The 22,525-nt window shown below is 44.8% G+C and overlaps 1 non-coding gene across 1 annotated transcript; it reads right to left on the bottom strand.

Moving 5' to 3' along the window:
- Positions 1 to 3,489: 3,489 nt before the first annotated feature.
- On the bottom strand, positions 3,490 to 3,691 carry LOC118669529. The gene has a single exon (XR_004972003.1). It is a non-coding gene; the product is annotated as a small nucleolar RNA SNORA74 (small nucleolar RNA).
- Positions 3,692 to 22,525: the final 18,834 nt, after the last annotated feature.

Genomic DNA, 22,525 nt, shown 5'->3' with positions numbered 1-22,525 from the left:
ATTTTGAACGGTTCGTTTTTCTCTTTTCTCGTTCTAAGTGTGAAGTTAGATTCTTTATTTGAGACTTTTCTTGTTTTTTTGAGGTAGGCCTGTAATGTTTTAAATTACTTCTTAGAACTACTTTTGCTGTGTCCCATAGATTTTGGGTTGTTGTGCTCTCATTTTTATTTGCTTCAAGTTATCTTTTGATTTCTTTTCTGATCTCATTATTAACCTATGTGTTGTTTAGTTACATGTTATTTAGCCTCCATGTCCTTTATGTGTTTTACATTTTCTTTTTTATCTGATAAATAATATTCTATTGCAAATGTATGTAACATAATATTTATAATGTTAACCACATTTAAGTATACAATTCAGTTGCATTAAGTACAATCATGATGTGCAGCTATCACCAATACCTATCTCCAGAAAGATTTTCTTTGATTTTTTTTTTTTTTTGCTTCTTACTCTTTTTCTTTTCTTTTTTATTGAATTTATTGAGGTGACAGGTTTTAGATGTGTACAATTATATAATATAGCACTTGTATACCTTTTTTTTTTCTTCTGATTGATTTCTAGTTTTATATCATTGTGGTCAGAGGTCATTTTTGATATGATTTCAATTTCTTATGTTTATTAAGACATGTTTTGTGATCTAACATGTGGTCTATCCTAGAAAATATTCCATGTGCATTTGAAAAGAATTTATATTCTGCTGCTTTGGAGTGAAATGCTCTGATGATACCAATTAAAAGGATATAACTTAAAGTCATTGTTTTCTTTTAGATTTTCTATCTGGGATATCTATCCATTGATGTCAATGGGGTATTATGATCCTCTCCTAGGCCTGGATAGCTGTCAATCTCTCCCTTTTTGTCCATCAAGATTTGCTTTATATATTTAGGTGCTCTGTTGTTGGGTACATAAATGTTTACAGTGGTTATGTTCCCTTGTAGGATTGCTCCCTTTATCATTATATAGGTCCCTTCTTTGTCTCTTAAGATAGCCTTTGTAAGTCTATTTTGTCACACATAGGTATTGCTACCCAAGCTTTTTTTTTCATTTTCATTTGCATAAAATATATTTTTCTCTCCCTTTGAGTCTGTGTATCTTTCTGAGGTAGGTCTTGTTTTCCCATCCATTCAGCTACCATGTTTTTTGAATGGAGCATTCACATTTGAAATAATTATTGATAAGTATATGTATTTTTTCATTCTATTCTTTTAACTATGGTCCTCTTTTTTCCTCCTTCTTGACCCTTTAACAGTTCTTTAATATTAGTTTGGTGGTAAGGAGCTTCTTTAGTTTTTGGTTGTCTGGAAAGCTCTTTATTTCTCTGTCACTTTTAAATGAAAGCCTTTCTGGGTAGAGTCTTGGTTGTAGTTCCTTCCTTTACATCACACTGAATATTTTCTGCCAATCCGCTGACTTGAAATGTTTCTATTTAGAAATGTGCTGGTAGTCTTATGGGAGCTCACTTGTTGGTAACTAACTAACTTTCTCTTACTGCTTTTTCTCTTTGTTTTTAATCTTTGCCATTTTAATTATGATGTGTTTTGGTATGGGCCTTTTGGGATTCATCTGACTTGGGGTGCACTGTGCCTCCTGGACTTGCCTTTTTCTTTCACCAGGTTTGGGAAGTTTCTGTCATTATTTCTTTTAATAGGCTCTTGATCTACTGCTCTTTCTTTTCTCCTTCTTTAACTCATTTGATGCAATTCATGTTGTTAGGATTCATTTTGTCCTAAAGTTACCTTAAACAGTCCTCATTTTTAATTTTTTCTTCTTCTATGATTGTCTTCGGCTACCTTGTCTTCCAAACAGATTCAATCCTCTGCTTCATTCAGTTGCCTATGTTTTCTAGTGTACTATTCATTTAAGACATTGTATCCTTTATTGCTAACTTATTTTTCATGCTTACTATCTCTTTATTGATGTTTTCATTGATTTCATCCATTCTTCCTCTAAGTTCATGTAGGATCCTTATAAGCATTTTTTTTTTAAAAACTCTGTATCTGGTAGGTTACTTTCCTCTACTTCACTGATTTTTTTTTGTGTGTGTGTGTTAAAGTGTCTGATATATTTTAATGGGGAGCGTTTTTCTTTGTCTACACATTTTGGCTGTTTTGGTGGTTATATTCTATGTATTAGATTATTAGACACCCAATCTTGGTAGTGTGGCCTTATGTAGTAGGTATCCTGAGGTACCTACTGGCACAGTCTTCTTTTTTCCAGAGCTGAGTGTTCCAAGAATGTACTTTGTGTGTGTTATATGGGCTCTCCTGTTGTAGTTGAGTCTATATATTGCTATTGGCCTATTTATATATGTGGTTGACTTTCCAAGTGGGTGACTGTGAGGATCACCCCTGACCACATTGAATGAGCTGCTGCACAGGTGCTGTCCACATGGAGCAGAATTCGCCTCAGCAGGTTCTCCTGTCCTCTAAGATCTCCCTTTGGATATGCCGCTTGTGAAGCAACTGGATCATGCTCTGATGTTATCTGCAGTTGGCCCCTGTGTGGGTTGAACTGCATGCAAGTGAGAGGGACTCTGGTGCTGGCCAATGTAAGATGCGTCCTGTGACTGGCCATGGGAACTCTATTTGGAGCTGAAAACAATTCACAGTGTATGGCTGCCTCGGCTGGTTCAGAGTGAGAGCAGGAAGGTCCAAGCAGTGCACCAAGTCTGCCTTTTACCTGCACTGGATGAGGGAAGGTCAGCAAAAGTCCCAAGGTGCCCCTGTGTTCTGCCTCTGCCGACCTCCACATGTGGGTGCCTATTAGTCTTGGTCACTCAAAGAGCATCCAGAGGGACTCAAGTTGCATGAGGTTGTTTCTGAGTGAGTCCCAGGTAGGGGCGAACAGTGGTCACCAGATTGAAACAGGTTTAATCTTGGTGACTGCGCAGGGACTGAGGCCACTCAGCGAATGCCCCATTGTATACCTGGCCTAGCTGCCACCTACTGGGTCCTCACACACCTTTGAGCAGTGTACAAGAGACTCAGACCGGCTTTATTGTAAGAGTAGAATTAAAAGGTCCAAACAGTCCTCATGGCAGGACTTAGGGTGTCAGGATGCATAGTCTTACATCAGCCATGTGAGCTCAAGGGCTTTGCAGAGGGTGTGTGGGTTGTCAGAAGCCATGGAGTAGCTTCCTGCTGTGGACTATTCATGGTCCCCTGGTTGCAGCTGGAGAGTGAGAGCATGGCGGGGTCACGCAGCTCTGACCCGGTCACTATTTCCCACACAGTTTAGTCCCCTCCTGTGTGCCTGATCCCAGCAGATGCGACCCTCCATTTCCATCCTAAGATAACTCCAGTTCTCTTCAGATGTCTGACCAGATGCATGTTCAATGGCAGCCTGAGCAGCACCAACCTTCCTTCTTTCCTCAAGGCTGAGTGAGCCAGGCTGGCTGGGGGGCAGAAAACAGCAGTTACAGGTCCCTTGGGTGGGTTGAAATGCTACTAGAACCATTAAGATCTTTTAAAGTGTTTTTTTTTTTTTTCTTGTGTCTGCTCCTTTATTAGAACCAAGCAACCAAAGTGATGCTTAGCTCACTCTCATGGAAGCACAGTTCTGCCTGCACCAGTGCCACATGTCACCAGAGCAGTGAAGGGGGCAACTGGAGGAAGAAGACAGGGCATTCCTCTCCCAGCAGTGTAACACCCTCACAGGCATGATTCTGTCTGGAGAGCTGACCCCTGCTGGAGCGCTTAAGGCTTTTAGGCACTGAGTGTATTGATCTGATTTATATTTTTTAAAGATCACTCTGATTTGCATTTTTATTTTTATTAAAAGTTATTTTATTAATTTAATTCTTTTTCAATTAGAGATGACATTCAATATTAGTTTCAAGTGTATATAATAGTGGTTAGACATTAATATAACATATAGAGTGATCCCCTGGTAAGTATAGCATGGGGGATCTTTTAAATGGGTATTAATGAAATTCATGAGGGCTCCACCCTCATAACCTAATCACCCTCAATAGACCCACCTTTTATTTATTTTTAATCAAACTTATTTGGGTGACATTCATTAATACAATTGCATAGGTCAGGTGTGCCATTCTATAATCCATCATTTGTATATTGCATTGTGTGCTCACTGCCTTCAAGTCTCCTTCCATCACCATTAATCGCCCCTATGCCCTCTTCTTCCTCCACCCACTTTTCACCCACCAACCCTATCCACCACTCCAAACACGTCACCCCCACCTGCCACTCCACACCCCACACCCACAGCACGCACCTGCCACCCCACAATCACCAGCCCCTCCTGCTACCCACACACCACACCCCAGTCCCCAACCACCATCTCCCACCAGCCAGGACCCACAACCCAAAACTACCCCTCACCCCCACACCCCGCTTACCCCCTACCCCCACCCGCCACCCCACATCCCACACCCCATACCACCAAGCCCCCACCCACCACCCACCAACCCCAACCTCCCAACCCCTACCTACCACCCTTCAACCCCCACATCCCAATCCCTACTCCCCACCAACCTCCCACCACCCCCCATCCCCTGCTTGTGATTTGACATTTGAAATGATATTTGAGATGTGTCTTGAGGGCTCAGGTAGGATTTAGACAGATGAAGAGGGTGAGAATGTGCTTCAGGTACAGACAGTGGCCACAGCCTGGAGGCAGAAGAGATGAACACTGGACAGACCAGAGCATATACCCCTCAGATGCCTGTGAGTGAGGGGTCAGGACAGGGAAACAGAAGACCCTGTATGGAGGTAAAAGGCAGAGGGGAAAGGGGACCAACCACAGATTGTTCAGAGCAGGGGAGACAAGGGTCCCTCCATGGGAAGGCCGGGCAGCCGGAGCTGGGCACCATGAGAGGGGGTGGGCAGTGGGGACAGGATACCTTGGGAAGGGGCAGAGATTCAGAAGAGTGGATAGGGGACTGTCCATTGAAGCAACAGGACAGGGAAAAGGAAGACCCCCTCCCTAACCGGTTTGGCTCAGTGGATAGAGCATCAGCCTGTGGACTCAAGGGTCCCAGGTTCAATTCCAGTCAAGGGCATGTACCTTTGTTGAGGGTACATCCCCAGTAGGGAGTGTGCAGGAGGCAGCTGATCAATGTTTCTCTCTCATTGATTTTTCTCTCTATTCCTCTCCCTTCCTCTCTGTAAAAAAAATCAATAAAATATATTTAAAAAATAAAAATAGCCGAAACCGGATTGGCTCAGTGGATAGAGCATCGGCCTGCGGACTGAAGGGTCCCAGGTTCGATTCCAGTCAAGGGCATGTACCTGGGTTGCGGGCACATCACCAGTCGAGGATGTGCAGGAGGCGGCTGATCAATGTTTCTCTCTCATTGATGTTTCTGACTCTCTGTCTCTCTCCCTTCCTCTCTGCGAAAAAACAATAAAATAAATTTATAAGAAAAATAAAAATAAAAATAAAAATAAAAATCATCATTCTCCCCTTAAAAAAAAAAAAAAAAAAGGAAGACCCTCCGTGGCTTGGGGAGGGCATGGGGGACAGTGGACCCTTCTTGGTAAGGACAGGGGACCATCCATGGTGCGGTCCGTGTCCCCACCTCCTATCCCTTTTGGCCTGGCCCTCCTGCCCTATCCCATCCATGGATGGCCCCCTGTCCTTACCCAGCAGGGTCCACTGTCCTCCCTGCCCAGACAAAACCACGAAGGGTCTTCTTTTTCCCTGCCCTATTGCTTCAATGGAGAGTCACCTATCCACACTGCCCTGTGGGGACAGAGCCAGGAGAGAAGGACCCCTCCATGGAGTGGGGAGAGGAGACCTTCTGTGGAGGGAATGGGCAGAGCGATAGGGACCCCCCCTTTGAGGGGCAAGGAAAGGGTGAAATGGACTGTCCATGGCAGGAGCAAGACATGGAGGACAGGGAGCCATCCATGGAGGGGAAAGTGCAGGGAGACAGGACACCCCAGTCATAGACCCCCTGGCACCGCTTCTCTGCACCTTCAAATGGAGGTTCTTTGTCCCCTGCCCGGTCTCCTCCATGGATGGTCACCTGGTTCCTCTGCTCTGTTCCCTGCATGGAGGGTCCCTGTGCTCCCTGTGCTGCTCCATCCCTGGAGAATCCCTTGTTCACTCTTTCCTGACCCCTCAAAAGGTGGGGTGCCCTATCCCCCTGCTCATTTTTCTCCACAGGCAGAGGGGAGGGCACCCTCCATGGAGGGAGCAAGGCATTGTTCTCCTTGCCCTTCTTCCTCCAAGGACTGTGCCTTCCCCTCTCTGCCCTGTCCCCACTCCATGGAGGGCGCCTCTTTCCCTTCCCTGTCCTGTCCCCTAAATGGGGGTTTCTTTGTACCCCTGCCAATTCCCCTCCATGTAGAATGCCCTGTTCCCCCTGTACTGGCCCCTCCATGGAGAAATCCCTGTAACTAATCCATGGAAGGTGCCTTCTTCCTCTGCCCTGTCCCCTCAAAGGGGGATCCCTATACCCCTGCCCATTCCCCTCCATGAACAGTCCCCTTTCTCCCTTGCCCTAACCCTCCATGGAGGTGTCCCTCCTCCCTTCCCGTTTCCCTCCACTGAGGTGTTCTCTCAACACTTTCCTTTCCTCTCCGTTGAGATGAATGGGCAAGGGTGCCAGGAACCTCCCCTTTGATGGGCAGCACAGTGGTGAAGGGGGTACCCTACATGGAATGAGGACAGGGGGAAACACCTTAGAAGGACAGGACCCTGGGGAAAAGAGACCCTACATGAAAGGGACAAGGAGGGGAGACAGAGGACATTCCATGGTGGTGAATGAGCAGGGGTACAAGGAACCATCCACCTTTGAAGGATCTTGGAGTATAAGCAAGGGGTACAGGGATCACCTCTTTGAGGTGATCTTTGTACCCCTGCCCATTCCCCTCTCTGGAAAGAGGACCCTTTCGCCCTTGCCCTGACCCTCCCCCGGCCCTACCCCACAAAGTGGGATTTCCTATCCCCCAGCCCATTCCCCTCCTTGGAAGAAACCTCTCCTCACTCAATGGAGCAAGCTCGCAACACCATGCCCTGTCCCTTCAAAGGGGGGTTCCTTATATCCTGCCCATTCACCTCCATGGAGGGTCCCCTGTCTCCAATGCTTTGCTCCCTCCAAGGAGGGTGTCATCTCCACTCTGCCCTTTCTCCTCAAACTAGGGCTCCCTGATCCCCTGCCTATTCCCCTCCATGGAGGTTTCTCTATCCTCCATGCCTTGCGCCTGCCATGGATAGGCCATTTCCCCCTTCCTTGCCCTTTCAAAGGGAGGATCTCTATCTCCCTAACCATTCACCTCCATTGAGAGTCCTCTTCCCCACCTGCACTGTCCCTCTGTGGAGGGTCCCCTCTCCTCATTTCCTGGCAGGTGCCCCCTGCCCCTAAATGTCTCTTCAAAGGGAAGGGCTCCTTGAACCCATGCCCATTCCTCTTTCTGGAGGACCTCCTCTCCCCCTCCCTTTTCCCTCCATGGAGGTTCCTCTGTCTCCAGCTCATGGAAGCTGCCCCCTCCCTCCTTCCCTGTCCCCTCAAAGGGGAATCCATTGTATGCTTGTCTACTCACCACCATGGAGAGTCCCCTACCTCCCCTATTGATTCCTCTCAAAGGAGGGTGGAACTGAGAGGGGAAAAATAGGACCCTCCAGAAAAAGTAGTGGCAGGGGTACAAGGAACATCTCAAAGGGGGTGGTTCCCTCTCTCTCTACCCAATGCCCTCTATGGAATTTCCCTTCCTCCCTCCACTCCCCCCGCCCTCCGCCCCCACCGCCTGCCCTGTCTCTCTGTGAAGGGAGCCCTGTCCTCACTCCATGGAGGGTGCCTCCTCCCCTTGTCCTGCCCATAAAGTGCGGGTTTCCTATCTCCTTTCCCATTCCCCTCCATGAGCGTCCCATCCCCCATCCCCAGCCTGCTCTGTCCCTTCAAAGAGAGGCGGTCCCTTGAATGCTGCTTATTCTCTCTGGAGTGTCCCTTTCCCTCCTCCCTTTCTCCTCCCTGGTGGGTCCCTTGTCTCCCCCTCATGGAGGTGACCCTCCTTCCTGTACTGGCAACTCAAAGGGGGGTTCATTGTATGCCCACCCATACAACACCATGGAGATTCCCTTACTCCCCTGGTCAATCCAGTGAAGAGGGGGACGGGGATGGATCCCAATCCACCTACTGACTCCCTCCATGGAGTATGCCCTGTCTCCCCTCCATGATGAATACATGTAGAGTCCTTTGACCCCATTCCATGGAGGATTCCCCTCCATCTTACTCTGTACCTCAAAGGGGGATTCCTTGTACTCCTGCCCATTCATCTTGATGGGGGCCTATTTTTCCCCTACCCTGTCCCCTCCATGGAGGTTTCCCTATCCCCCAGCACTTCCTCCTTCAAAAAGGGTCCCGTCTCCTTCATGCCCTGCCCTACTCCATCCATGAAGTGTCCCCACGCCCCCTTCCCTGCCTCCTCCATGGTGGGTAGCCTCTCTTCTCTGCCCTGTCCCCTCCATGGAGGGTCCCTTCTCCCCCACCCCTGTCTTCTCCATGGAGCATTCCCTATTCCCCTGACCTGCCTCTTCCATGGAGGGTCCCCAATCCTCCTTGCCTTCTCCCTTCCTTGGAGGATTTCCTGCCCTCCCTGCCCTACACACTGCAAGGACGGTCCCCTCTCCCCCTACACTGTCCAATCCATGGAGGGTTCCTTATCTCTCTGCCCTGGCCCCTCCATGGAATGTCTCCTCTCCTCCTTGACCCCTCCCTTTCATGGAGGATCCCCTCTCTTCCCTGTCCTCTCCTCTCTATGGAGGGTCCGCTCTCCTCCCTGCACTTCCCCCTCCATGAAACGTCCCCTGCCCCCTATCTGGTCCCCTCCATGGAGGGCTCCCTGCACGCCCCCCCGGCCAGACTCTCCATAGAGGGTCCCCTCTCCTCCCTGCCCTATCTCCTCCATGGAGGTTTCCCTGCTCTCCCTACCCTGCCCCCTCAATGGCGGCCCCCCTCTCCCCTTACCCTGCCCCCTCCATCCCCTCCATGGAGGGTGCCCTGCCCCCCAGCACTTTCTTCTCCATGGAGGGTACCCTCTCCTCCCTGTACTTCCCCCTCCATGGAAGGTACCCTGCCCCCTATCCTGTCTCCTCCATGGAGGGCTCCTTCCCCCTCTAGTCCTGACCCTCCATGGAGGGTCCCCTCTCCTCCCTGCACTTCCCCCTCCATGGAAGGTACCCTGCCCCCTATCCTGTCTCCTCCATGGAGGGCTCCCTGCCCCCCCTTGTCTTGACTCTCCGTGGATGGTCCCCTCTCCTCCCTGCCTTTCTCCTCCATGAAGATTTCCCTGCCCCCTCAATGGAGGGCCCACTTTCCCCATATCCTGTCCTCTCCATGGAGGGTCCTCTCTCCCCCTACACTGTCCCCTCCAACCCATCCATGGAGGGTTCCCTGCCGCCCCCTGCCCTGACACTCTATGGAGGATCCCCTCTTCTCCCTGCTCTTCCCCCTCCATGGAGGCTTCCCGGTCCCCCTATCCTCTCCCCTCCATGGAGGATCTTCTAACCCCTTACCCTGCCCCCTCCATGGAGGTCTTCCTGCCCCCCCCCCCAATTTGAACCCTCCATGGAGGGTCCCCTCTCCTCCCTTCCCTGCCCCCTACATGGAGGGTCCCCTCTCCTCACTGACCTTCCCCCTTCATGGAGAGTTCCCTCCCCTCCCTGCCCTACTCCATCCATGAAGGGTCCCCCTCCTCTCTGCCCTACACCTCCATGGAGGTTCCCTTCTCCCCCACCCCTGTCTTCTCCATGTAGGGTTCCCTATTCCCCTGACCTACCTCCTCCATGGAGGGTAACCAATCCTCCTTGCCTTCTCCCTTCCATGGAGGATTTCCTGCCCTCCCTGCCCTGCACCCTCCAAGGAGGAACCCTTTTCCCCCTACACAGTCCAATCCATGGAGGGTTCCCTATCTCGTTGCTCAGGCCCCTCCATGGAATGTCCCTTCTCCCTGACGTCTCCCTTCATGGAGGATCCCCTCTCTTCCCTGCCCTCTCCTGTCTATGGAGGGTCCCCTCTACTCCCTGCACTTCCCCCTTCGTGGAATGTACCCTGCCCCCTATTCTGTCCCCTCCATGGAGGGCTCCCAGCCCCCCCCCAGTCCTGACTCTCCATGGAGGGGCCCCTCCACTCCCTGGCCCCGCCCTTCATGTATGGTCCCCTCTCTTCCCTTCCCTTCCCCCTCCATGGAGGTTCCCCTCTCCTCCTTGACGAGTCCCCTCCATGGAGGGTCCCATCTCTTCCCTGACCTGTCCCCTCCTTGGAGGGTCCCCTCTCCTCCCTTCCTCTATCCATGGAGGGTCCCCTCTCCTCCTTGCCATCTCTCCTCCATGGAGGTTTCCAGGTCCCCCTATCCTGACCCCTCCATGGAGGGTCTTCTCTCCCCTTACCCTTCCCCCTCCATGGAGAGCTCCCTGACACTCCCCCATGCCTGGACCCTCCATAGAGTGTCCCCTCTCCTCCCTTACCCATCCCCTCCATGGAGGGTCCCCTCTCCTACCTGCCTGGCCCCTTCCATGGAGGCTTCACTGTCTCCCCTACCCTGCCCTCTCCATGGGAAGTCCCCTCCCCACTCTGCCCTGTCCCCTCCAGGCAGGGTCTTCTCTTTCCCTGCCCAGTCCCATCACTCACAGGCTCTGAGAGGCATGTGCTCTGGTCCCCAGTGTTCATCTGTCCTGCTCCAGGCCGTGTCCACTGTCTGCACCTGAAGCACATCTCACCATCTTCATCTGCCCAAATCCTGCCTGGCTCTCAGGACACATGTCAAATATCATTTCAAATGCCAAATCACCGAGTGATCTTTAAAAAAATATAAATCAGATCCCCCTATTCTGGTGCCTAAAAGCCTTCCTGCTGTGACAGCACTTCCAACCCACCCTTTATCTGCCAGCCCGCCCTCTCCTGCCTGCCTTCTCCTGCCTGCCCTCTCCTGCCTGCCCTCTCCTGCACCAGCCTGGCTCTCCCTGCCCTGGAGGCACTTTCTGTCCCTTTGGTGGTGGCCTCCTGAGTTCTTCTTGTGGCGAGCTCTGTCTCAACTGCCAAGTCTGAATTAAATATAACAAGATCTTGGGGAGCCCTTCCCTGAGTCTCTTGGGGCCTCACACTGAAGAGGCCTCAACCCAGTCCTGTGGGGTATAAGCTGGCAGCAGGTCACAGAGCTAAGACAGGTCACAATGGTGAGACAGGTCATAGAGGTAACCTGGCAAGCAGTCGAAGTCAGCCAGGTGGGTCAATGTAACCAGGGGTTCTTGTGTGGTTGTTTTAAATCACTGACTGAACATTTATGCAGCACCAACAAACCCCAGACCCTCTACAAAATGTACAGAAGGTCATAAAGATAAATACTTATATACATTACTAGAGGCCCAGTGCATGGAAGCTTTGCACTGGGTGTGGGGGAGGGAGGCTGTTTTTCTTCCTGGCCTGTGCCCTCTTGCAGTCCAGAAAACTTGGGGGTTGTGGGGTTGTCCGCCTGCTGGCTTAGGCCCGATTTTCCAGGCCTAAGCAGGCACTCAGACATCCCTCTCACAGTCCAGTGCTCTCCGAGTCCAGGACCCCTCACTCTTTACCACCTATCTGCCAAGGAAGTGGAAGAGTCTCCCGCCACCACAGCTGCGCTTATCAGCCCTGAGCCTGGCTTCTGGCTGAACAGTGGCTGAGCAGGGGGTGGTGCACTGCTCAGCCAGAAGCTGGCTTGTTGCTCCTTAGTGCTGGCCCTGCCTCCCACACACTTGTGAGGGGGTGGGCGATCAGGGGCTGGCAGCTGGCTGTGGGAGGGGCCGTGGGAGGTTGAGGCATCATGGTCCCACTGTTATGCCCAGAGCTCGGGGTCCCCAATAATCCACCACCAGGGAGCCTCTTCCGATGCAAAAGCAACAAGTCTTTATTGATCAATTCTAGAATTGGCTCCCAGCCTCTATCCGGCACAGCGGCGAGGCGAGAGAGCATGTCCCAGGAGAACAAAGATTATATAGGGCTAGCTATTTGGGGTGGGCTTTAGGGGTGGCATGAGTTACAGAGATTGGTCAGGGTTTTACAGCATAAGGGTCAGGAAGTGACCATCACATTCTGAAGGTTGGAGCTGTCCTCCACTATAGCTTTATTAGGACCTTAGCTACATTTCTAGAGCTTTATTGGTCCACTCAGGTGGGTGGTTGGGAGAGTTAGGACAATACCAGCATTCTTGTGGTTACTCTCGCGGGGGGTGGGGGGGGGGGACGGCTTGGGCTGAGGGCCCAGCCTTGCAAGACAAGATAGAGGAGAGGGAGAAGAGTATGTCCCTGCTTCGTCCTTGAAGAGGGAGGAGGGTGTATTTCTGCTTAGTTCTGCTTAGTTCTTTCAAGTTCCGTTCTGTCCCTTCACCACCACTGTCCTGCCTTTGAGGAAGTGCTGCAACCAAGCCACCTCCCTCATCTGGCTGCATCTGAAGAAGTCAGTGCAGCACCTGGACTGCCATGGCTGGCCTGGTGGCGCTGGCTCGCTGGCCCTGCTCCCCGCCCACTGGTAGTTCAGGAAGGTTGTTCTTGCCTTGGCCCTTGCAGCTTTGGCTTCATCCAAAAGGGTCGTCCTGAAGGATGTCCATCAGGATGTTTGGCTGTGTGGTCTAATTAGCATATTAGCTCTTTATTATATAGGATTGCCTTTTATTACAAAGCTTAGTTTTTTATTTAGGAATTTAATCCTAATAGATTGATTTTTTTCAAGGGTTTCAAGTTAGAGATTCTGTTTATCATAGAGAAATAACTGTCCACAGCACCATTTTCTTACATCTTACTCTTTATTTTAGAGTCTTGTACTATACACCTAGTATGTATCAATATGCAAGCATGCCTGAGATTCACTGTGTGTCTTTGTGTTGGTAAAATTATTTGTTTGTCATTGCACCAATACTTTGCTTATTAATTATTCTAGGTGCAGTATTTCCTCTCAGAGCAGTCTTGCCTCTTGGTCCTCCATATAACATTTAGAAAAAGCTTAGTAGGCTTCATTAATAATAATAGTAATAATAATAATATTAGTAATAATAACTTTTGAATATTTTAAATTATGAATTAAGATGGGAAATTTACATCAATACAATACAATCTTCTCATCTATAAGTACATTTATTACTCCACTTATTTTATTTAATTTTTTTAGAAATCAGGGACACATTTTATAAGATTTATTCCTGACTATATTTTTATTCTTAAATTATATCAACTAAAAATATTTTCTAACACTTATATGTGGTTATGTAAGAATGGATGTTGATTGTGTTTGTATACATATGTACCCAAATATCATTGCCGCATTTTCTTATTACTTCTAATGAATTGTCTTGTGGCTATCCTAGTTTTTCCTTTGCAGACAATTAAATCTCTATAGGGACAATGAATCAAACAAGTTGTTTTTTGTTTTTTTGTTTTTTTTCTGCTGCTTAAGGCCACCAGTACATTAAACAGAATCAATGATACCAGGTGTAAATATATCATATCTTATTTTTTAAAAATTTATTGTCATTTCTCTGGACAATATCTGTTCTATTTCTTTTCCTTTTTAAATAAACATCATCACACCAATGATATATTATTCTACACTTAATTTTCTATCAGATAATTGGATCAACATCTATCAACTTATTTTTTTATTTGCAATTTTGAACTACTTTCTCTACTTTCTTTTACTTAACTTTTGGGGGGATAGTTGTTTGATTACCTTTGTTTCTTTTTGTTTCCTTCTAACATTGACTATTGACTGTTTTGTTGTTGCTTTTCTCTTTTACATTATTCTTTTATTGTTGACCCTTAAATTGAGATGGTGCAATTTTTTTTTTTTAATCCTGACCTAAGTATGTTTTTTAAATTCAGTTTTAGAAAGAGACGAAGGGAAAGAGAGAGAGAGAGAGAGAGAGAGAGAGAGAGAGAGAGAGAGAGAGAGAGAGAGAGAAATTGGCTGCCTCCCATACATGCCCTAACCAGGAAACTAACAGACAACCTAGATTTATGCTCTGACAAGGAATCTAACTGGCTTCCTTTTGATGGATAGGATGAAACTCCAACCAACTGAGATACCCAGCCAGGGTGAGATACCACATTAAAAACCTAAGTTTGCCCATTATTTTCACCTAACTTCCAAACAATTCAAGGGCTTTAGAATGTTTAGCATATTACCATTCCTCTAATGGAATGAATGCTATTATTTTCTCTATTTACGCTTTGTCTTTTTCTATTATGGATAAACACATATTGATGTGTAAACCTTTTCACATTTCCATATTGACTTAAAAATTGTCTCCCCACTCTATTTTTTTCAATTTAAATGCCAATTTTTTTTAGAGCACTTCATTCTACCCTGTTTGTTTCTTAAATTTCCACCTTCTTTATTTACCTTGTGATTTATATACTCATTAAGTGTATTTTTCAATTTGTTCTTTATTTACCTCTGTTTAATTTTGTTTGTACATTTTTTAATTCACTGATTTTATTTTTTTCATCTCTAAGAAATCTATTCATGACATTTTTTAAAAATATATTTTATTGATTTTTTACAGGGAGGAGGGGAGAGGGATAGAGAGTTAGAAACATCCATGAGAGAGAAACGTTAACCAGCTGCCTCCTGCACACCCCCCACTGGGGATGTGCCCACAACCAAAGGTACATGCCCTTGGCTGGAATCAAACCCAGAACCCTTCAGTCCACAGGCCGATGCTCTATCCACTGAGCCAAACCAGACAGGGCCATGACTTTATTTTTAATAGCTTCAGACATTGTCTTATGGCTTCTTGGTTTTGAATACATTTTCAATGTCATAGTTTTTTATTTTCTAATGTATATAAATCATTATTTAATATTTCAAAATTACCAGGGTTTAGAGGATTTCTTCTAAGTCTCATTATGATGAAACTCGTGTGTATAAAATACAATATATATGCATGTGCTGGATGAAGATAATCAGTGGGCATCTCAAGGACTCGGTTTTAAGGGTATTTTGTCCATAGATGATTTATATTGTCATAGACTGAGAGACTGAAGGCTACTAAGCTCAGCTCACATTAAATTAATCATGGACTTGGAATTTTCCTGATCATCCAAGTGTTGTAATGGAAAGAACAAATCCAGATGAGGGAATAGCTGTATTTTGAATTCCAGGAACTGATTTTAATACATTTTCCACCTGAATTGTAGGACAAGATTTTCATCGATTGCCTTATTTTGACAATGGGGACTTTTCTTTTTAATCTTACTCTTTCATAGAAGGAGCTTTTTGAGCTATGTCCTTAGGTGAAGTTTTCTTCTACAGCTTTCCACTTTTGAAAAACCAAGACATTATTTACATTTTGAGTGGTAGTTAAAAAACAAGATTTTATTCCTTAGTATGAGCAAATACCTTCATGCTTACCCCTCAGCTTTTCATTTTTATTAATTTACTAGAGGCCCGGTGCACGAAATTCATGTACGGGTCAGGTCTCTAGCCCTGTCCAGTGAACAGAGCCAATCAGGGCTTTCTGGCTGCTGGCCAGGGCCTCCCTGCCCCAGCTGCCCGCTGCCACCTGCTGGCCAGGGCCTTACTTTGTTCTGTGCCACCCCCTGGTGGTCAGTGCACATCATAGCTAGCGATCGGTCTCCCAGTTGAACTGCAGGGACAATATGCATATTAGGCTTTTATATATATAGATTTATATATTTTCCACCCACAAGTCCATCATGTGTGATTTACTTTGGAAATTTTGAGTAAGATGAATATGCTTTGTTTATTATTGAATATTGAATTAACCATGACTTTAGAAAAGGACAAAGCCATATATTTATTAGCGGTGGAAACTGCTAAGAATGGAAACAAACTATATAGCAAATTAAAGTAATGCTTTCAACAAAAAAATAATAATGACAATAATTACTCAGTCCTACTGTTACTATCAATAGTATTGTAATTCCTATTAACATGACTTTTCATTATTCATTATGGCTTCTCTTTGAAATTTTGTTAAGCATTTTATATAAATTGTGTTATTTAATTCTTAAAACAATCCAATCAGTTTGGATTAAAACAAACTAAATTTATTAATAACAAACAAACTTAGAGGATGTAAGCAATTGGACCAACATAGACTGGAAAAAGTGGCAGAAATGAGAGTCAAATACAGGTGCGTTTGACTCTGAAGCTTGTTTTGTGTTCTTATTGTGACTAGAGACTGAGCTCAAGACCCTGAGTTTATGAAAATCCAACTTGTGTTTCCCTCCTACAAGCCAGTAGGGTCTTGAATGAAAATTACACATTAATCGTGGAGTTCAGTGAGTGGAGGAAAACGGAGGAATCCCGCTACATCCTCACAAATGACATGCTCTCTGCTCTATATTACGTTTCTCTCTTTGTGACTAGGATAAGGGACAAGTGCCTCATGATTTTATTCACATCGCAAGCCCAGTCTCATTGACTTTTTCTCCTTTCCAACCTTTTCCCTAGTGATGGACCTTTTTATTACTCACATGGTATAATTTAATCAAAAACAAGCTATTCCTGGGACTCATAAAATAATGTGTATTTTATTGTAGAATTACCCAAGTAGTTCCTTTGTTTTTAGGTTAAAATTATTTCATCTTATTCTAAAATTATATGTTATTTTTTAAATGATCAATATTTGATCCACAGGTAACTTATTTTATTAGGAGCATAGAGTGGAGATCCAACATTTTGTTTTCATTTGTCCCAGCATTATTTCTTGAATAATTCACCTCTTTATTTTCTAATTTGAAATGATACCTTCATCAAATACAAAATTTTTGAATATATTTACAACCAACTTTTAACTGAAAATTTAAAAGGAAAAAGACAGTGTTGTAATTAAAAACAATGTTCTTTCACTACTTTTTAAAATAATGCAGTTAGGCAGAACAGACTCAGGTGGGACTGAGGAAGTTTCGGGATGGGTCAGGTGACCCACAATTTCCTCTCCTTTAAGAACAGGCCAAGGCTACTTATCTTCCTACTTCTTTTTGCATAAGAGGTTCAGAGTTGTCAATTGCCCTTAGTGACTGAGAGGGACCTTTTATTTTCCTTGAAAGAACAGTAAAACCTTGATTTTGCAGAACTCAATTTAAAGGACTTTAGATTTAATGGACAGAATTTTTGGTGGTATGTCATATGTGAAAATTAACACTGTTAACTTAAAAATGCTTTTAACCAAGATTATCTTATAATTAAATTAACAGGTTATTTTTTGTTATTGATTCACTGTTATTTTTTTAAAATATATTTTATTGATTTTTTACAGTGAGGAAGGGAGAGGGATAGAGAGTCAGAAACATCGATGAGAGAGGAACACCGATCAGCAGCCTCCTGCACATGCCCCACTGGGGATATGCCCACAACCAACGCACATGCCCTTGACCAGAATCGAACCCGGGACCCTTCTGTCTGCAGGCTGACGCTCTATCCACTTAGCCAAATTGGTCGGGGCGATTCACTGTTATTTTTAATAAATTTTAGGGAATTGATCATATGTTGGAAAAACATTACAGAAATTTCCCTGACATAAATATTCCATATCTACAACTATAGTATCCACATATAAAGCCAAGAGTCACAGCTCATAAAGTGTTTGGTGAATGATTAGCATGTGATCACACCGCATCCCACATGGAAATTGGTTCTGTTGTTGCATGGCTGGTGTGATTTTCTGCAGCAGATTTTTAAAAAAATATATTTTTTATTGATTTCAGAGAGGAAGGGAGAGGTAGGGAGAGATAGAAACATCAATGATGAGAGTGAATCATTGATCAGCTGCCTCCTACACACCCCACACTGGGGATCAAGCTTGCAACCCAGGCATGTCCTCTGATCAGGAATCGAGCTATGACATCCTGGCCCACAGTTGGACACTCCACTGAGCCACGCCAGCAGGCTCTGCAGCAATTTGAACGTGTTCCTGCTGATGTTTTGATGGTGCTAAGCCACACCCCAAACGTGTGCATTTGTTTACTTTTGGTGACTGGTGGATGCACACATTTAATAGACCTATTCAGTATAAATTTAAAATTCCAGTAATACATATAAAAAAGTGTTTCTGTTAAATAAACTTTTATATAAGACTTTCGGCTTTAATGGACACACCCTTGCCCAAATTAGTCTCTTTTATTGAGATTTTACTACACTACAAGAAAAGAAGCATCTCAAATAAATAACCTAATTTGAAGCTCCTGGAACTTGAAAAAGAACAAACTAAGGTCAAAGTTAGCAGAAGAAAATAAATAAATCTGTTATGTATATTAACATATATATGTTAATAATTTAATCGTTCTATATGTTGCATATGTTTATATATAATAGACTCCTATTGGAATCATGGAATATTCCAATATTCCATGTAACTGACAGTGGACAGGACAGGGTGGGAGAGCAGTGAGATACAAATTAGCCGAGGTCAGATTGTACAAAACTTTGTTGTTGGATATGAAGGTTTTAATGAGGTTGGACTGTATGCAGGATTGATACAGTCCTCACTGGCCTCATCGTTTACAGCATCGCCACATTTCCATGTAACACACTCATAGGGGTCTTCACCTAAAGCTAATGAAACTTCAGCTTCAGGGTTCTTCGCTTTCATGAGTTCCTGTGTTTTCTAGGGGTTGTTGTGGATTCTAGCGTGTCCTAGGTGGACAAGAGCAGGGAAGTTGAACTCAGAAAGATTTCTGGTCCATTACCAGGGGATCTCAGAAGAAGGTCCTCAGCACTACATAGAGCAAAACCCGGATCCATTTCTTTACATTCCTGTCAACATCTCATTTCCCACACTGAGTTTTGGGAGGAGGTCTGAGGGAAGGTGGCTGAGAATTATGGTTTTAAGGCAAGATACAGGAGGCAGAAGACTTGGAAGTAGTTGATAAATAGATAGATCATAAAACAGATGGTAAAAATAGGACACGTAGAGTGTAAGAAATATAGAAAAAGTCTACTAAAATAAAACTATAGAAACTTTGAAATTATTGTTTCAGTTAATACAGTTACATTTGTTGATAGTCTATGTGCATATTAGTATTTCACTTTAGGTCAGTTTTATAGCCAGAGCATTGACATTTATAAATGGGGGAAGTACTCCTGGCTGAACCTTCCTGATGCACTATCTGTATTCATGCTTTCAGGTGCCTGATCACAGATTCAAAAGTTAAAGTATCAGCACTAACAACAAATAGCTTCATAGAATAAACTAATGTCTCTTAAGTTTTTATTTTGAAATAAAAGAAATATTGTTAATATAAATATTAATAATTCATAATGAAATTCTCTGGTCAGTAAGAGACACCTTTACCATAACATGAGATATAGACTTTGTTTACAAAGCAAACCAAAACACCTTTATTCTCAAAGGAATGTGACATAGCAATCAGCAGATGTCCCAATGGATCTGCAGCTTTGATAATAAAATCATTTCCATAACGTTCTTCCTTTATATCTCTTGATCCCTTACTATTAATCAGCATATAGTAAATGTCAGTAACTATCCCGCCGACTTTGCTACTCTCACTGGTGCTTCCATCTGCCTTTGCTATACTGACGCTGCCCGTGGCCTATGCTGTTTGGAAAATGTGGTCCTCCATCTGAGTCCCACAGCGCTGAGGTGTCCATGGAGATTCCTGTGAAAGGAGACAGGGAGGGAGCCTGCTGGGCGGCCTGGGCTCTCATGGGAACATCCTGAGGAGGGAGCCAGTCTGCAGCATTTCCCTCCCTCAGCCAGTGGCAGGGCTCCCACTTCTTTCTCTTCTCTCAGAGAAGATGCATCTCAGCAGACAACTAGAAAGAAAGGAAAACATGATTAGCGATGGAGAAGAGAGAGGATGGGACCTGAAGATGCTGCAGAGCTCCGCATTTTCTTAAGCTCTGAGTGGTCCTGTGGTTTCATGACTAGCTTTCTGTTCCTTTATCTTTCTGTCTTTTAATGCTTGTTACCTGAGTGGCCTGGCTGCTGCGGGAGGAGCATGCCAGGAGGGAGTTGGAGGAAACCCAAGGAAACTGTTAATGAAATTTCATAAGTAGATCTTGACTTAGATCTGAGGACTGAGCTGGATGAACACCCTGTGGCCAACACCATGTGGGGACATGCCATCCCTCACAACAGATGTGTATGTGTGTGTGTGTGTGTGAATGGATGTGACTGTGTGTGAATGTATGAATGTGTGAATGTGTGTGTATACAAGTGTGAAGGTGAGTGTGTGTGTGTGTATGTGTACATGCGTGTGTGAATGTGTGAAAATGTCAATGTCTATAAATGATTGTGAATGGGTGTGTATGAATGTGGGTGTGGATGTGCCTTTGTTGGTGCCCAAGAAGGGAGTTTTCTCATTATAACCTCAAGGCCTTACATTTAGACTTTGGTCACATTTTCAGATGAAATTAAACCAAGTCACACAAAACACTGACAGCCTTGCCCTGGCCACAGTGGCTCAGTTGCTTGAGCATCATCCCTTCCATCAAAAGCCTACTGGTTCCCCAGGAGCAATCTCATCAATGTTTCTCTCTCCCTTCCACTCTGTCTAAGATCAATTAGAAAACAATTTAAATCTAACTAACTAACAACAACAAAATGACACTGACAGAACAATTCCATCCTCTTCTAATGTGTGTTCTATAGTGGACTCATCACCAAGACAGCCTTATGAGTTATAATAGCACACTTATTACATGGAATAAATTGCCTCATATTAAAACATGTATTCGCATAATCATTTTAAATAGGTCACCATTTTAAGGCCTGTTGGCACTTGTCAGCTGGCCTCTTCACGTGGGGGCTCCATGGACTGTTGAGGGTGAAGGCTCCATGCGGGGTTCCATCTACCCTTTTGGAGCTGCTCAGTTGTCCTCAAAGTGAGAAGACAGTTCCTGCCCTGGGTGTGCCCTCTCTGCACAATGGTGACTCCCCACACGTGGCATCCTTCACTTCTCCGAATAGGCCTGTAAGGTAGACACAAGGGGACCAGGGCTTGTCCAAGTTTGCTCAGCAGCCCTCATACACCAGGCTCTTCTTGCCACTGTGAGTCAGGAGGCCGCATGAGAGCAGGAGTTCAGGGAGCCTGAGCACATCCTACCACAGTTCTGATTGTAAAACCTGGCCTTCTATTTTTGTTATTGTTGTTGTTGCTGTTAGATTTTTGAATATTTTTATCACAGCAAAATATACACAATGAAATTTACCATTTTAACTATTTTTTTATGCACAACTCAGTGGTGCTAAGTACGTTCATAGTGCTGTGCAGCTGTCACCACCATCATCTCCATCACTGCTCCCATCTTCTCCATCTGAAACTCTGTCCCCACTAAACAGCTCCCATCCTCCTTCCCCACCCCTGGTCCCCTCATTTTACCTCTGTCTCTGTGACTGACAGCTCCAGAGGCCTCATGTGAGTGGGATCACACAGTATTTGTCTTTCTGTGACTGGCTTGTTTCACTGAGCATCGTGTCTTCAGGGTCCATCCAGGTTGCAGCATGTGTCAGAATGTTCTTTCTTTCTTTCTTTCTTTCTTTCTTTCTTTCTTTCTTTCTTTCTTTCTTTCTTTCTTTCTTTCTTTCTTTCTTTCATTTAACTGAATTTATTGGGGTGAGATTGGTTAATAAAATTATATAGCTTCCAGGTACACAATTCTATAATACACCATATGTATATTTTACTGTGTGTTCACCACCCCAAGTCAGGTCTCCTTCCATCACCATTTATCCCTGCTGGACCCTCTTCTACCAATACCTTTTCCTGTGGTAATCTCCATGCTGCTGTCTGTGTCTATGAGGTTTTTGTTCTTTGCTTAATCTCTTTCCCTTTTTCATCCAGCCCCCCAACCTCCGTCCCCTCTGACAGCTGCCAATCTGTTCTCTTATCTATGAGTCTGTTTCTATTTTTTTTGATAGTTTATTTTTTTGATTGGATCTGACATATAAGTAAATGCTGAGATATTTGTATTTCTCTAACTGGCTTATTTCCCTTAGCATAATACTCACCAGCTCCATCCATGCTGCCACAAAGGGTAAGGTTTCCTTCACTTCATTCCTTTCTACAGCTGAGTAGTATTCCATTGTGTTAATGTACCACAGCTTTTATCCACTCCTCTACTGATGGGCAGTTGGGCAGCTCCCAAATAATGGCTATGGTAAGTAAGGCTACAGTGAACATAGTGGAACACAGATCTTTTTGAATCAGTGTTTAGGTTTCTTCAGATATATTCCCAGGCTATCTATACTCCATTGTACGTTCTTCTGTCTTTTGTCAATTATTAATTGGTCATAAATGCATGAGTTTATTTCTGGACTTTTTATTCTGTTCCAAATCAACTATATGTTTGTTTTTATATTAGTACCATGAAATATTTTATTACTATGGCCTTGTAGTATAGTTTGATACCAAGTAGTGTGATTCCTCCAACTTTGTTCTTTTTCAAGATTGCTGTGTTTTTATTTTTTGTTGTTGTTGTTCCATATATATTTTTGAAATACTTTTGTTACTCTGTGAAATCCACCATTGGTATCTTGATAGCAATAGTGTTTAATATATTGATCACTTTCATTAGTATGGACATTGTAATGATAAAAATTCTTCT

The sequence above is a fragment of the Myotis myotis genome, unplaced genomic scaffold (genome assembly GCF_014108235.1).
Source record: "Myotis myotis isolate mMyoMyo1 unplaced genomic scaffold, mMyoMyo1.p scaffold_m19_p_14, whole genome shotgun sequence".
In the NCBI taxonomy this organism is placed as follows: domain Eukaryota; kingdom Metazoa; phylum Chordata; class Mammalia; order Chiroptera; family Vespertilionidae; genus Myotis; species Myotis myotis.
The sequence above is the reverse complement of the archived record's forward strand: the minus strand, read 5'-3'. Positions and strand labels throughout refer to the sequence as shown.